Source organism: Mustela erminea, chromosome 12, assembly GCF_009829155.1.
Source record: "Mustela erminea isolate mMusErm1 chromosome 12, mMusErm1.Pri, whole genome shotgun sequence".
NCBI lineage: Eukaryota > Metazoa > Chordata > Mammalia > Carnivora > Mustelidae > Mustela > Mustela erminea.
The window spans coordinates 34,449,464-34,462,722 of NC_045625.1; the positions used below are offsets into that span (position 1 = coordinate 34,449,464).

Consider the following 13,259-nt stretch of genomic DNA (forward strand, 5'->3'; position numbering starts at 1 on the left):
CACACTTTGGGTAGCAGGGAGTCTCGAGTTCGAAATTGTAATTGTGCGTTCTTTTGTCTGTCTCCCTCTGTGGACCCTGAAGCAGAGTCCTTCCAGATAATCCCTATTGTCTAGCACAGTCCCTGTAATATAAAAGTTTGTTGAATGTATTGACTATGTGAAGATTTGTCCTTGGCATCATCTATAACTATGAAAAAGCAGGGAAAAATACTAAAAGTCCAATAACACAAGAATGGACAAGTAAATTACAGTACAAGTATAGTTGGGAATATTCTCTTTTTTTAAGATTTTGTTTGTTTGAGAGACAGAGAGCAGGGGTGGCTGGTGGCTGGGTGGGAGGGCAGAGAGAGAGAGAGAGAGAGAGAGAGAGAGGCAGACTCCCAGCTGAGCACAGAGCCCTACTCTGGACTCAATCCTATGACCCTGAGATCATGACCTGAGCCAAAGTCAAGAGTCAGATGCCTAACGGACTGAACCACTCAGATACCCCGATTTTGAAACATTCTTAAGTAATTAAAGTAATCATTGTGAAATCCATATGATAATATAGGGAAATTCCTGGGATAAAATCGTAGTAAGTGAGTTTTTACTTATATTTTGATGGCCACTGTGTGAAATCATGCATTTGGACAAGAACAAGAATGGCACAGAAAAAGCAAGTTAGATACATTGGAGCAACAGAATCATGAATGAATTTTTGCATTTAGGTTTCTGTCAATGTTGGAAGAATGCAGGCCAAAACAGAACAAAACAAAACCCACTGTTACACATATGAAAGAAAATCAGACATGGATCTTCTGTGGGAAAATCAAAACAGAGAGGAGTAACTTCTACACATGGCAGCTTAGATTTCGGATTACATGTATTTTTAAAAAATATATATATTAACTTTTGGGGCGCCTGGGTGGCTCAGTGGGTTGAAGCCTCTGCCTTCGGCTAAGGTTGTGATTCCAGGGTCCTGGGATCAAGCCCCGCGTCGGGCTCTCTACTCACCGGGGAGCCTGCTTCCCTCCCTCTCTCTCTGCCTGCCTCTCTGACTGCTTGTGATCTCTGTCTGTCAAATAAATAAATAAAATCTTAAAATATATATAATATATATATTAACTTTTCTTTGCACATTCTTTAATTCTGACAGCTTTTCTCTTCCTTTGTCCCTCTTTCCTTCCTTTTTTTTCTTTTCCTTATGCTTCCCCTCTCCCCTCCCTCTCTTTAAGACATGGCTCCCTTAAGGAATTCCCATTCCCAGTGATATCTCATCAAAGGAACACATGAATAGTTGACATTATGTAATGCTTTGACATTTGGCATTCCCAAGGCATTACCCCACCCCTGATGCAGAATAAGTTGTCAGAGCATGAAATTGGTATTTTTACATATTCTTAATGTACAGATGTCAGTCTGAAAACCATTCACTAGTATTATGATTACATTCTTTGTCTCATTTTCTTTCTATGCCAAGATCTGTTCCTGTGATTTCTTTTCTTTTGGGAGTTTCAAAGAGAGAAGACAAAACTTTAATAATCCAGCTTACTGATGCTGCCAAAAGGTAAAAGTAAACTTTTAAGACTCTCACCATTTCTGGCAATGAGACTTCTGGCTCAGGAGCTAAGATGTAACAAGAAGGACCAGATGCAAGCTAGAAATACAATCAGTGGCCCGAGAGCTCATGGTGCCAGATTCTTCCGTTGTGTTCCAAATCTAATCTGCTTGAGGTTTACAAGTTTGTTATTCTGTGTTAAACATGGAAATGAATGGCCCAGGTTTATGGGAGAAACAGCGTGTCTAAAAATAATCTCCTTGTAGAAAACACACAAGATAAGAACCGGAAGAGGTTTAGAGACACTCCTATCCATCTTCCTACATACGCCCCTCTAGAATCCCTAACAGATGGGAAACCGGTCTCTGTTTGAACACCTTCAGGGATGGCCATATCATGACCTCATGAAGCAACCCATTTCATATTTGGATGTTTGGCAAATACTGTTCAGCACCCTTTCCTCTTTCCAGAACAGCACCAGCTTCCTTTGGGGAAGTGCTACTTCTTTACTCCATGTGGTTCTGACAGGACAAAGAGGTGGTGTGATGCTTCTCCCCTTCTGGCTTTGACTGCTTCCCTCTCATCTTTGACTTTCCTCTCCAAGCTAGGATATGGGCAGCCTCTAGCCCCAGGTGCTGGTCAGAAGTCTGTTGACCCTCCCTGTCAAATCAGGGCATTTGATGACTTTTCATGGCTCTTCAGGGACTGAAGGCAACCTTTGTGTTTCCCTCACCTTCCATTTCCTCTTAGGGCCTTTAAACCATACAGGCTTCAATCATGCCTTGCATTTTTTTTTTTAAGATTTTATTTATTTGTCAGAGAGAGAGAGAGAGAGTGAGAACAGGAAGACAGAATGGCAGGCAGAGGCAGAGAGAGGAGCAGGCTCACCACTGAGCAAGGAGCCCAATGTGGGACTCGATCCCAGGACGCCAGGATCATGACCCGAGCTGAAGGCAGCCGCTTAACCAACTGAGCCACCCAGGCATCCCCAAGCCTTGCATTTTGAGGTCTCTGGTCCTAAGCAGCCTGGCGCTCTCCACCGAATGTGTTCTAGAGCAGACGCCATGTCCTCAAGAGAGAGGATCTACCCTGCCACTTGGGACCTAGAACAGAAGATCTGAAGACAACTGTTCACTATTCTTCAACAGCAGCCCAAGTGACCACAAATCCACTAAAATGTGGACACCTTCCCAGTGATCCAGAGAATAGCCACCTGGGATGACCATTTACTGTGTGCTGGGCAGTCTGCCAGACCCTTATTTGCTTGTTCATTTTTCATCATTATAACACACCCTGCAGACTGGGCATGGTTGTCTGCATGTTTCAGACAGGGAAACAGATCTAGAGAAGTGACTAGAGAGGTCAAGCAGCTTGATCCAGTTCACCCAGGTAAAGGGTGAGACTTACACCGGGCTTGAGGAGCCATCCCTCACTCCTGTCCCTTTTCCACTACTACATATGTTTCAGAAACCAGAAAGAGAGAGAGAGAGAGAGAGAACCAGAGAGCCACAGAAAAGTTTCAAGTCACATTTTGCTTTTCATCATTTTAAGCCCACAGCACCAACTTTGTTTTTTCCAGCACCAAAGAAATATGTATAGTATACATATATATATATTTTTAAAAGATTTTATTTATTTATTTGAGAGAGAGACAGTGAGAGAGAGCATGAGAGAGGAGAAGGTCAGAGAGAGAAGCAGACTGCCCGTGGAGCTGGGACCCCGAAGCGGAACTCGATCCTGGGACTCCGGGATCATGACCTGAGCCGAAGGCTGTCCTCCAACCAACTGAGCCACCCAGGCATCATATATATACATATATATATATATATTTTAAAGTTCATTTATTTAAGTAATCTCTACACCCAATGTGTGGCTCAAACTCATGACCCTGACATCAAGAGCTGCATATTCTACGGACTGAGACAGCCAGGCACCCCAAAGGAAGAAACAGTCTCACATTTCTCTTTTCCTAGCCTCTCCTTCCTGTCTGGTGCCTCCTATTGGCTGAACCCAAAAGGAGGTAAGAGGGTAAGAATTTCTGGTTGGCAAAGCCTACAGAGGTCAGCCTGTCAGGGCACGAGAAAGGGGAGAGAAGGGTGGAAAGTGGGTTTGGAAGAGCCTCTGTTTCTCTTGAAAGCATTTAGCACCTTTCTGAAAGGTTAAGAATGATAGAGAAGAGAGAGAGGAATTCTAGACGTGAAGTCTTCATGGAAGAGGAGCATTTGAACTGGGTCTTGAGGATCTTTGACAGGTATGGAGAGAAAAGGGGCCTTCCAGGGAAATGGACTGAATATTGGCTTATTCATATTGGCATATTAGCATATTGAATATTGGCAAAACTGAATATGGCATATTCAAGGAGCCATAAGCTCTCATCGTGGCCAGAGCAGAGGGCAATGCATGAGAGGAGGGGAGGGTGATATCCAGAAGAAAGGTGGACCAGGAGCAAAGGTAGATTTAGGTAGATTAAGGTAGTAATTAAAAGTGAACTCCAGACACAGAGCCAGATGGCCTGCTTTGTATCCCAGCTAAGCAATTTGAAGTCTGTGTGACCTTGGGCATGCTACTTAACCTCTCTGTTTGGGTTTCCTCCTCTGTAAAATGAGCATGGTACCAGTTTGTACATGACAGTACCCACCTTGTAGGGTTGTTGTGAAGATTAAATGTGTTAAAATAGAGGAAGTGCCTAAAGCAGAGCCTGGCACCTAAGAGGGGTACTATGTGCGTTGGCTGCTGCTGGTGCTGATGGTAGTGGTGTCATTATGAGAACTATCTGCCTTCAACCCCCGGGTTTGGGTACAGCACCTGGAACGTGACCCACGATCACACAATGTTTCTAATGCAACTGTGTGACACAGGTTCCCTGCAGCATGAGCCAGCTTGCTCATACACACCTATGAAACTTGAACGTGAAGAATGTGTATAGAAGGGGGTGCAGCAAAGCCACCAAGAGAAATGCATTGCCTCTTCTTTGTTTCAAGGCTATTGCAAAGTAATCAATGAAGAAATGGAAAGGACATGGGCCCGGGGATCAGGAGAGCCAGGGACCTACCTGAGCTCTGCCCTTAATTCAGTAGGTGACCTTGGGCACGTCCCTTCCACTCTCTGGACTTTACGTTGACCCTCTGTAAAATGACGGGGGAGGATTATGATGATGTCTTAGGGGCTCTCTTCCAGCTCTATCATTCTGTAATTCTAAATCCCTTTATAACAAACTCTAGGAGAGGAGCTTTGCTCTTGCAAATGGAGTGTAAAGTTAATCCTGCCTGTGCGGAGGCTAACTAATGTGCGTGTGTGGTTTATCCTACTTCATTAAACCCTGACTCCCCACAGAGCAATGCAGAAGGCAGCCCAGGCAGGTAATACAGAAGTGTTGCTGGACTGGGTCTCCTCATGGAAAATGATTTCCCCCCACTTTCTCAGGTTTATCAACACAAAGCCTCTAACCCCCATTTTCCACACTGTTACTTTGTCACTGTGTATATTCAGACCCTCACAGGTGTGGCAGGATGGGTCCTGGTACTGATTTATGTGCACAAGCCCCCAGCCCGCCGCCACCAGCTGCGGATGATACCATCATTTTACCTGAGAAGAAATGGCAGCTCAGATCAGTGGACTTGCTAGGGGAGGTACATGGGGTGGGGGGTGATGGAGGACGTGAGGGCAGCGTGACTGTTGACCACATGTTGGAATGTTTGCCAAGGGGTGGGGAAAAAAGGAAAGGTAATTGGGCAGCTCTGAAGCTAAAAATCTGTAAAAAATTTTTTCAAATTCCCAAGTCACTTTTTCCTAAGACTAAAAGAGCCTTTCTCTAAGACAGTCTAGATTGCCTCTTGAGAATAAAATTGAACAGTAACTGTCTTGAACTCCCTCCATTTTTTCTTCTTTTGTTATGAAATATAGTACAGACGCTGAAAAATGCATCAAGGACATATCATTTAATGAGTGATTAAAAGTGAACGCTGGCAATTCCCACTCCAGACAGGAAACAGAGTATAATGGTCAGTGAAAGAGGCCAGACACAGAAAATACATCCAGTATGATCCCACTCACATGAAGTTAGAAAACAGACAAACTCGATGTTCGGGCAAAGTAACCAAACTTTTTGCTCACTGCCACACAGTGTATAGACCTGGCAAGCTTTCTTCCTCTTTCACCTCCCTGAGCAAGGAACCCACCCACTAAGGACCAAGAGGCACAGAGATATTGAGTGTTATAGCTGGAAGATACCTCATGTGACTTGTATTCATTCATTCATTCATTCATTCATTCGTTCATTCATCACTTAGGTGCTCTGGGGTCTTACTATGTAGGCGCCTCTGGGCTGGGAATGGCGGGATGGCGTATAACGTGGAAGTACCTTGCACAAAACTACCCCAAAGGATCAAGGAAAACTGGAATGAGCTGAGTTGAAACAGGGGGAAGCACTATGGCTCTTGGAAGTGTCTGGCTGTCAGCCAGGACATACCCTCGTGCTCCTCTGAAAAAGAGCCAGCCAGCTGGAGCAGGACCAGGAGAAACTACCTTCACCTCAGAAAGAATGAGTAGGTCATTGCAGATGACCACAACCAAACCTTCCTGCCAAACTCTGTTTTCAAAGGTCAAGTACGTGGCTGTTTATGCACAAATGGGTGAACGCCAAAGGGGTCAGAAATTAAGCTTCAGAATGTCAAAGAAGGATCCAATGCCCTAGTTCAGTGAATGAAGAGAATGAGGTGCAGTGAGGTGAATTTTCCACACGTCATCTGGCTGGCTTGATCCACTGGTCAGGACTAAAATCCAAGTGCCTGCCTCCCCAAACAGTTCGTTTCCTCAGCCCAGATGAGAGCAAAAGTATTTTTCAGGATGAATTTTTATAATCATGGGTTTTCATGGTCATGGAATCATGAAGAGGAGAACGTAAGAGCTGGAAAAGATCTTAGTGCTAATCTCCCCAGTCCAGTGGATCCAAACTAAGCTGGTCATCAAATCACCTGAGGAACTTATTTTTTAAAAATACAGATTCTGGGGATGCCTGGGTGGCTCAGCTGGCTAAGCATCTGCCTTCATCTCAGGTCATGACCCTGGGGTCCTGGGACTGAGCCCCATACTGAGCTCCTTGCTCATCGGGGAGCTTACTTCTCCCTTTGCCTGCTGCTCCCCCTGTTTATGCTCTCTCTCCCTCTGTCTCTGATGAATAAATGAATAAAATCTTTAAAAAAATTACAAATTCAGGGGCGCCTGGGTGGCTCAGTGGGTTAAAGCCTCTGCCTTCGGCTCGGGTCGTGATCCCAGGGTCCTGGAATCGAGCCCGCATCAGGCTCTCTGCTCATGGGGGAGCCTGCTTCCCCCTCTCTCTCTCTGCTTGCCTCTCTGCCTACTTGTGATCTCTGTCTGTCAAATAAATAAATAAAATTCTTTTAAAAAAAAATTACAGGGGTGCCTGGGTGGCTCAGTGGGTTAAGCTTCTGCCCTCAGCTCAGGTCATGATTCCAGGGTCCTGGGATAGAGCCCCGCATCAGACTCTCTGCTCGGCAGGGAGCCTGCTTCCTCCTCTCTCTCTGCCTGCCTCTCTGCCTACTTGTGATTTCTCTCTCTGTCAAATAAATAAATAAAATCTTTTAAAAAAGAAAATTACAGATTCTGGGACCCCAGTCCACAGAGATTGGGATTTAGTAAGACTGGAATTTAGGAAGACCTTGGCCATCTGTATATTTTTTTAGCCCCCTGTTGATTCTGACGATGAGCAGGTGGGACATTCACAAGCCTAGAGAACTCTCTTCAGTTGACAGAGGAAGGAACTGAGGCCCAGATTAAGGAAGGCAGAGTACCTGTGCTAGGTGACACCTTGTTTCATCCTACAGTCTTCAATTATCCAGGAGAGAACGGAGTCACACTGTTTAACTAGGGGCCTTGATATATTAATAATGTTTCCCCCCAACATTGTTTTTGTGGTTAACACATTGTATTTTTTGAAGCAGCTTAAAAGATTCCTCGCCACGCGGCAAGGCACTCGGCTTTGTGCAATGTTTACAATGACTTTGTTGTTCATTAAACAAATTTACCCAGACTAACCCAACATGAAAAAAACCATCTTGTTTACAGAGAGATCCTGACAAAAATACGTGTAGCAAAGACAGACAAACACACATAAACCTGGATTGCCGAGTGGGACATGATTTGCTGCCACATCCAATTTTTCTCATTAGAACTTGTTTTATTTGAACATGACTCAGTACCCCGTGTAAATGCAAGGCTGTTAATCTTATTACTATATGGAAAACAAATTAATTAGTATGCATGCTATTGGAGATGAGTTGTAAGGTCGGTGTTGGAAAGATTAGGAAAATACACTCATTACTCCAAATGATATCTGATATACACGTCTGACTTCCACTTCAAGATCGGTTCCATTATATGGGCAACAAATATAGCTAATAAAAATCAAGCTTTTGTGCTCAGCATCTAAATGCTGAGGTTGGTCCGAACATGCATACCGGCCTTCTTTGTTTTAAAACAAAGGTCAGTGAGATGAATAACTCCCTGTCTCGCTCCCTCTGCCCAGACTCACATGCAGCACACATGCCCCTTCTCACCTCCTAGCTCCCACTCCAAGCCAAACCCAGCAGAGTGACCTTCTTTTTCTTCAACATGGTCCCCGCACTGCAGACACTCCTCCCTGAACACTTTCTACTTTTTTGCAGTGATCATCCAGAGCACACCTCTTTTTCCCAGGGGACTCTGCCTCTTGAGGGTGGAGACTTGATTCCAGTGGGAGATTCAAATGCATCTTGATCAGAATACCAGGCTACAGGGGGGAAAAATACAAAGAATGAGGAAGCTCTTTATGTCTCAATGGGGAACAATCACCAAGATATATTAAGTGTACACATATGGAGTACATGTGTGGAAGTGTGATGGCAGCATTGATTACCAGATTACCAGAGAGGGAACACTAGGTAGTTGAGGGACAGAGATAGGAAGAGACTTTTCCTCAGGTTCCTTTTGTACCTTTTGAATTTGAGCCATGTGTATATATTACCAAGTCAAATAAATAAATAAGACTCATATTAAATTTAAAAATAAAATCTAGTGGGCAGTGCCTGGGTGGCTCAGTGGGTTAAGTCTTTGCCTTTGGCTCAGGTCATGATCCCAACATCCTGGGGAGCCTGCTTCCCCCCACCTCCGCCTGCCTCTCTTCCTACATGTGATCCCTGTCAAATAAATAAATAAAATCTTAAAAAAAAAATCTAGTGGAAAGGAAATATTTGCTCCAAAGTAACCCCAAAACACCAGAACAAATAAATAAGAGCAAATGTCATTTGGGGTGTTAAGGACTTCAGGAAGTTCTTTAATAAATAACCCTCTTTAGGGGTGCCTGGATGGCTCCGTGGGTTGAGTGTCCGAGTCTTGATTTTGGCTTGCATCATGATCTCAGGGTGGTAGAATCAAGCCTTGCAAGGGGCTCCATGCTCAGCGCAGAGTCTGCTTGTCCCTCTCCCTCTGCTTCCCTGCCCCCAACTCTTTATTTCTCTCAAATAAATAGAATCCTTTAAAAAAAATTAGCTTGTTGGGGCACGTGGGTGTCTCAGTCTGCCTTCGGCTCAGATCACGGTCTCAGGGTCCTGGGATCGAGCCCTACATGGGGCTCACTGCTCAGCGGGGAGCCTGCTTTCCCCTTCGGTCTCTGCCTGCTGCTCTGCCTACTTGTGATCTCTCTCTTTCTGTGTCAAATAAATAAATAAAATCTTAAAAAAAAAAATTAGTCTGTTTAACTCTGTGTTACCAGACTTGTATCACCAGAGAGCTCAAAAAGAAACACAAAGTATCCAGTGTTTACCAAATGGTGTTGACTCTGAAATCCTTTTTAACATACTCAGTTTTTAGTATCTCACAAAACACAAGTGATCCACTAGTGTGCTCTAGGCAACATTTTACTTTTATTTTTTTAAGATTTTATTTGTAACTAATTTTTACACCCAACATGAGGCTCAAACTCACAACCCTGAAATCAAGGGTCACATCCTGTACCTACCACCCAGTCAGGTGCCCCTCTAGGCAACATTTTAAATTAAGGTGTAGAAAAGAAAGTGGACACTGACTCTATTGTCAACTCCGTGAACGGACCTGGACAAGTCCTTTCTCTTCTCTGGGCCTTGCCAGTTTCCCCACTCTAAAATGAATCCACTGTGGGGTACTTGGGTGTCTCAGTCGCTAAGCGCCTGTCTTTGGCTCAGGTCATGATCCCAGGGTCCTGGGGTAGAGCCCTGCCTGCATCAGGCTCCCTGCTGGCCGGGAAGCCTGTTTGTCCCTCTCCCACTCCCCTGGCTAGCGTGCCCTCTCTCTCTGTCTTTCTCACTCTGTCAATTAAAAATAAATTTTAAAATAAAATAAAATAATGGGGTGCCTGGGTGGCTCAGTGGGTTGGGGCCTCTGCCTTCGGCTCGGGTCATGATCCCGGGGTTCCGGGATCGAGCCCCGCATGGGGCTCTCTGCTCGGCGGGGAGCCTGCTTCCTCCTCTCTCTCTCTGCCTGCCTCTCCGCCTACTTGTGATTTCTATCTGTCAAATAAATAAATTAAATCTTAAAAAAAAAAAATGAATCACTGTACAAGATCATTTCTAACTTTCCTTCTAGCTCAGAAGTTCAAAGACTCCTTGGCAACAGTACATCAAAGATCTCCTCCAAAGCAAACCTAGGCTTTGAGTAGCAATTGGAGGCAAGGAGGTTTATAATGCTTGCTAAAAGAACTTACAAATGTACCTGGTGGGAATGTATTTTCCCAGCTTCTCCCCAAATCTCGGGGATAGCAAAAGCTAAGCAAAATGAAACAAAAAGAACCCCTGGCAAATATTCCAGGAGGTTATAAGAAACCAGTGCAATCATCTTTTGTTCATCGTGGCTACTGATATTGCCAAAGACTCAACACTTCCATTTTTCTCTGTGCCTCCTTGGCAAACCCATGAATCGAGACTCTGTTTCCTTGGCTATAAAGTGGGTATAGTTATTGCTTTGCTGCTTTCCTCAAATTCTTGGTAAAGACATTTAATTTATGACACTAACAAAGCTAAGAGAATAGAGAGGCAACGACAGGTTTGTCAAACCATTTATTTGATGGGGAAGAATGTTGCTTATCAAGTTATCTTTTATTTTTCAGAAGATTGTCCTTGGTTGGGGCAAGACTGTGGTATGAAAGCATCATACTCATCCATTACTGGAGGCAAAATAAATTTATAAAATGTTTTCACAAGGTGATTTGTCTATATATTTCAAGAACTGGTCAAGTTCTGAACTGAAAATCTAGATCTGGAGATTATAGGAAATAACAAAAAAAAAAAAAAGAGAGAGAGAGAAAGTGAGAGGTATGAAAATGTGTACTTTGAGATTATCTGTGATAGTGAAAAATTGAGTCTTTCTAAATACATAATACTAGAGAATGATATATCTATTTAAAAATGTATTAAGCAGGGTGCCTGGGTGGATCAGTGGGTTAAAGCCTCTGCCTTCGGCTCAGGTCATGATTCCGGCGTCCTGGGATCCAGCCCCACATTGGGCTCTCTGCTCAGGGAGAGCTTTCCCCTCTCATTCTCTGCCTGCCTCTCTGCCTACTTGTGATCTCTGTCTGTCAAATAAATAAATAAAATCTTTTTTAAAAAATGTATTAAGCAGTCATTAAAATAATTATTAAAACATTTCTTTAAAAATAATTATAAAGACCATGCAGCATTATAATCATAAACTGTTAAGTGAGAAATGTGTGAATACAAGCTGTAATTGAGCTAACAAATTACCTATGTAAATTTTTCTAGCATGTAAATAAGGGCAGAAAAGGAATGCTGAACAGTTCATTTGTTAGGATGGTAGGATTACGGATAATTTTCTCCCCTTTTTAATTTCCTTTATTGTTATAACAGTGTAAACTGAAAAAAAGTCTGGAAAAAAATACAATGAAAGCAACAGATAGGTACATTTTGTCATATCCTTTGTAAATCCTTTCATTGAAGAAAGGGATTAAATGTGGTTTACCATAGAAAATGATTAAAAAAAAACCCACATATTGCATTTCTTCTAGACTCTTCTACCCTTCTGAGAATAAGTTAAAATTTAAACACCAGAGCTGGTTTTTTTTTTTTTTTTTAAATCCAGGATTATCTCATCATTCTATTTAAAACATATAAAGAAAGAAAATACACTCTTTTTTCTTTTGGATGAAAATTTTCCTCAGCCAAGTTCCATATATCTGTTCTTCTCTGTCAGTAGAGCTTGGGTCCTTACTCCTACATTGTGCAATTCCCAGCCTGTAGGTCCTCCATTTGGTTGTACAGACACTGGTGGAGAAGGTCCATTCGCATTGAAGGAATCCCAACCGCTCCTGCTTTGAGAAATGAGCATACTAATTTCTGCCCAGGCTATAATCTGGATCCATTGTCAGGATCCCCTGAGATAATGTGTGTAGGGTGACAAAGAATTGCTCTGTAAATCCTTCAGAACTGCATACAGTTGGATCTTTTTCCTTTGGGAGTCAGTGCAACATAATGGAGGACACACAGGGGTAGAGTCTGGGTCAGCGTAGGGGCTGGAGGAAGACTGGGTTTTGGGGAAGTGGTATAATGTTAACTATTAAGAAATTTGTAAAGTCAGAACAGGCTTTCAAATTCCAGCTCTTCCATCTCTTAACTGGGTGATCCTGGGCAAGTTTCTGTGCCCTAACTCATGGTGATAATGTTGTAAACTGTGATACACAGGAAATAGTGAGCACTCAAGAAACGTCAGGTACTCTCATCAGTACTCCTTTCCCCGGTAACTCACTGTGGCACCTCCGGCCAGTCTATTTCCTTCTCTGGGCCTTAGTATATCCATCTGTCAAATGGGACAAGGGCTTGGATTCAGTGGCTTTTCAGGGCTGGTTTAGCATAAGCAGGCCAAGCTTGTGGTTTCAGAGTGGTGGTTGTACCAAGGTCCCTTTAAAGATAAATATACAGGGACGCCTGGGTGGCTCAGTTGGTTAAGCGGCTGACTCTTGATTTCTGCTCATGTCATGATCTCAGGGTCATGAGATCGAGCCCTCAAGCCCCTGTGTCCAGCTCTACGCTAGGTGTGGAGCCTGCTTTCAATTCTCTCTCTCCCTCTGCCCACCCCCTCCCTCTCTCTCTCTCTCTCAAAAAAAAAAAAAGATAAATTTACATAAGAATCTATAGCCAGTAAGGAAGTAGTCAAGGGAATGGGTTTTCAGAAATCTTCTGCAGATGGGGCTCTCAGTCTCATAATCCTGCTTCTGTGGGGGAAAAAAAAAAAACTCCTGCTTCTGCTTTACTCTTTTTTTTTTTTTTTTTTTTTTAGATTTTTAAGAAGTCATCTTTGCATCCAACCTGGGGTTTGAACTTACAACCCCAGGATTAGAAGTTGCATGCTCCACCAACTAAGTCAACCAGGCACTCTCTGCTTTATTCCTGAATGTGCTTCCCTCAGCTGATATTGCCAAACCACTCTGCCTGGCTGGGATTATTCTTCCAACGACATAGAGGGGATGTTGAATCTCCCCTCCCACTGTTTGAACAGATAGTTTCACAGGAACCTTAACTAGGTTACTTTGTTCTTTTTTGAAGGCAATGACCCCCAGAAGGCAGAACTACGACCAATGGACAGAAGTTACGTGAAAGCTGATGTGCACTCCATGAGGGAAAGAAATTCCTGGCAGCCATTCCACAGTGAAAGGAGCTAGTGAGCTCACTGTCCCTGGAGG

At 43.5% G+C, this 13,259-nt stretch overlaps 1 long non-coding RNA gene across 1 annotated transcript in view; it reads left to right on the forward strand.

Moving 5' to 3' along the window:
• LOC116570983 overlaps nucleotides 1-13,259 on the forward strand; it is a 31,335-nt gene that overhangs the window by 17,334 nt on the left and 742 nt on the right. The window contains exon 2 of the long non-coding RNA XR_004277627.1: nucleotides 13,123-13,258. This is a non-coding gene — a long non-coding RNA (uncharacterized LOC116570983). The remainder of the gene's footprint in view (nucleotides 1-13,122; nucleotide 13,259) is intronic.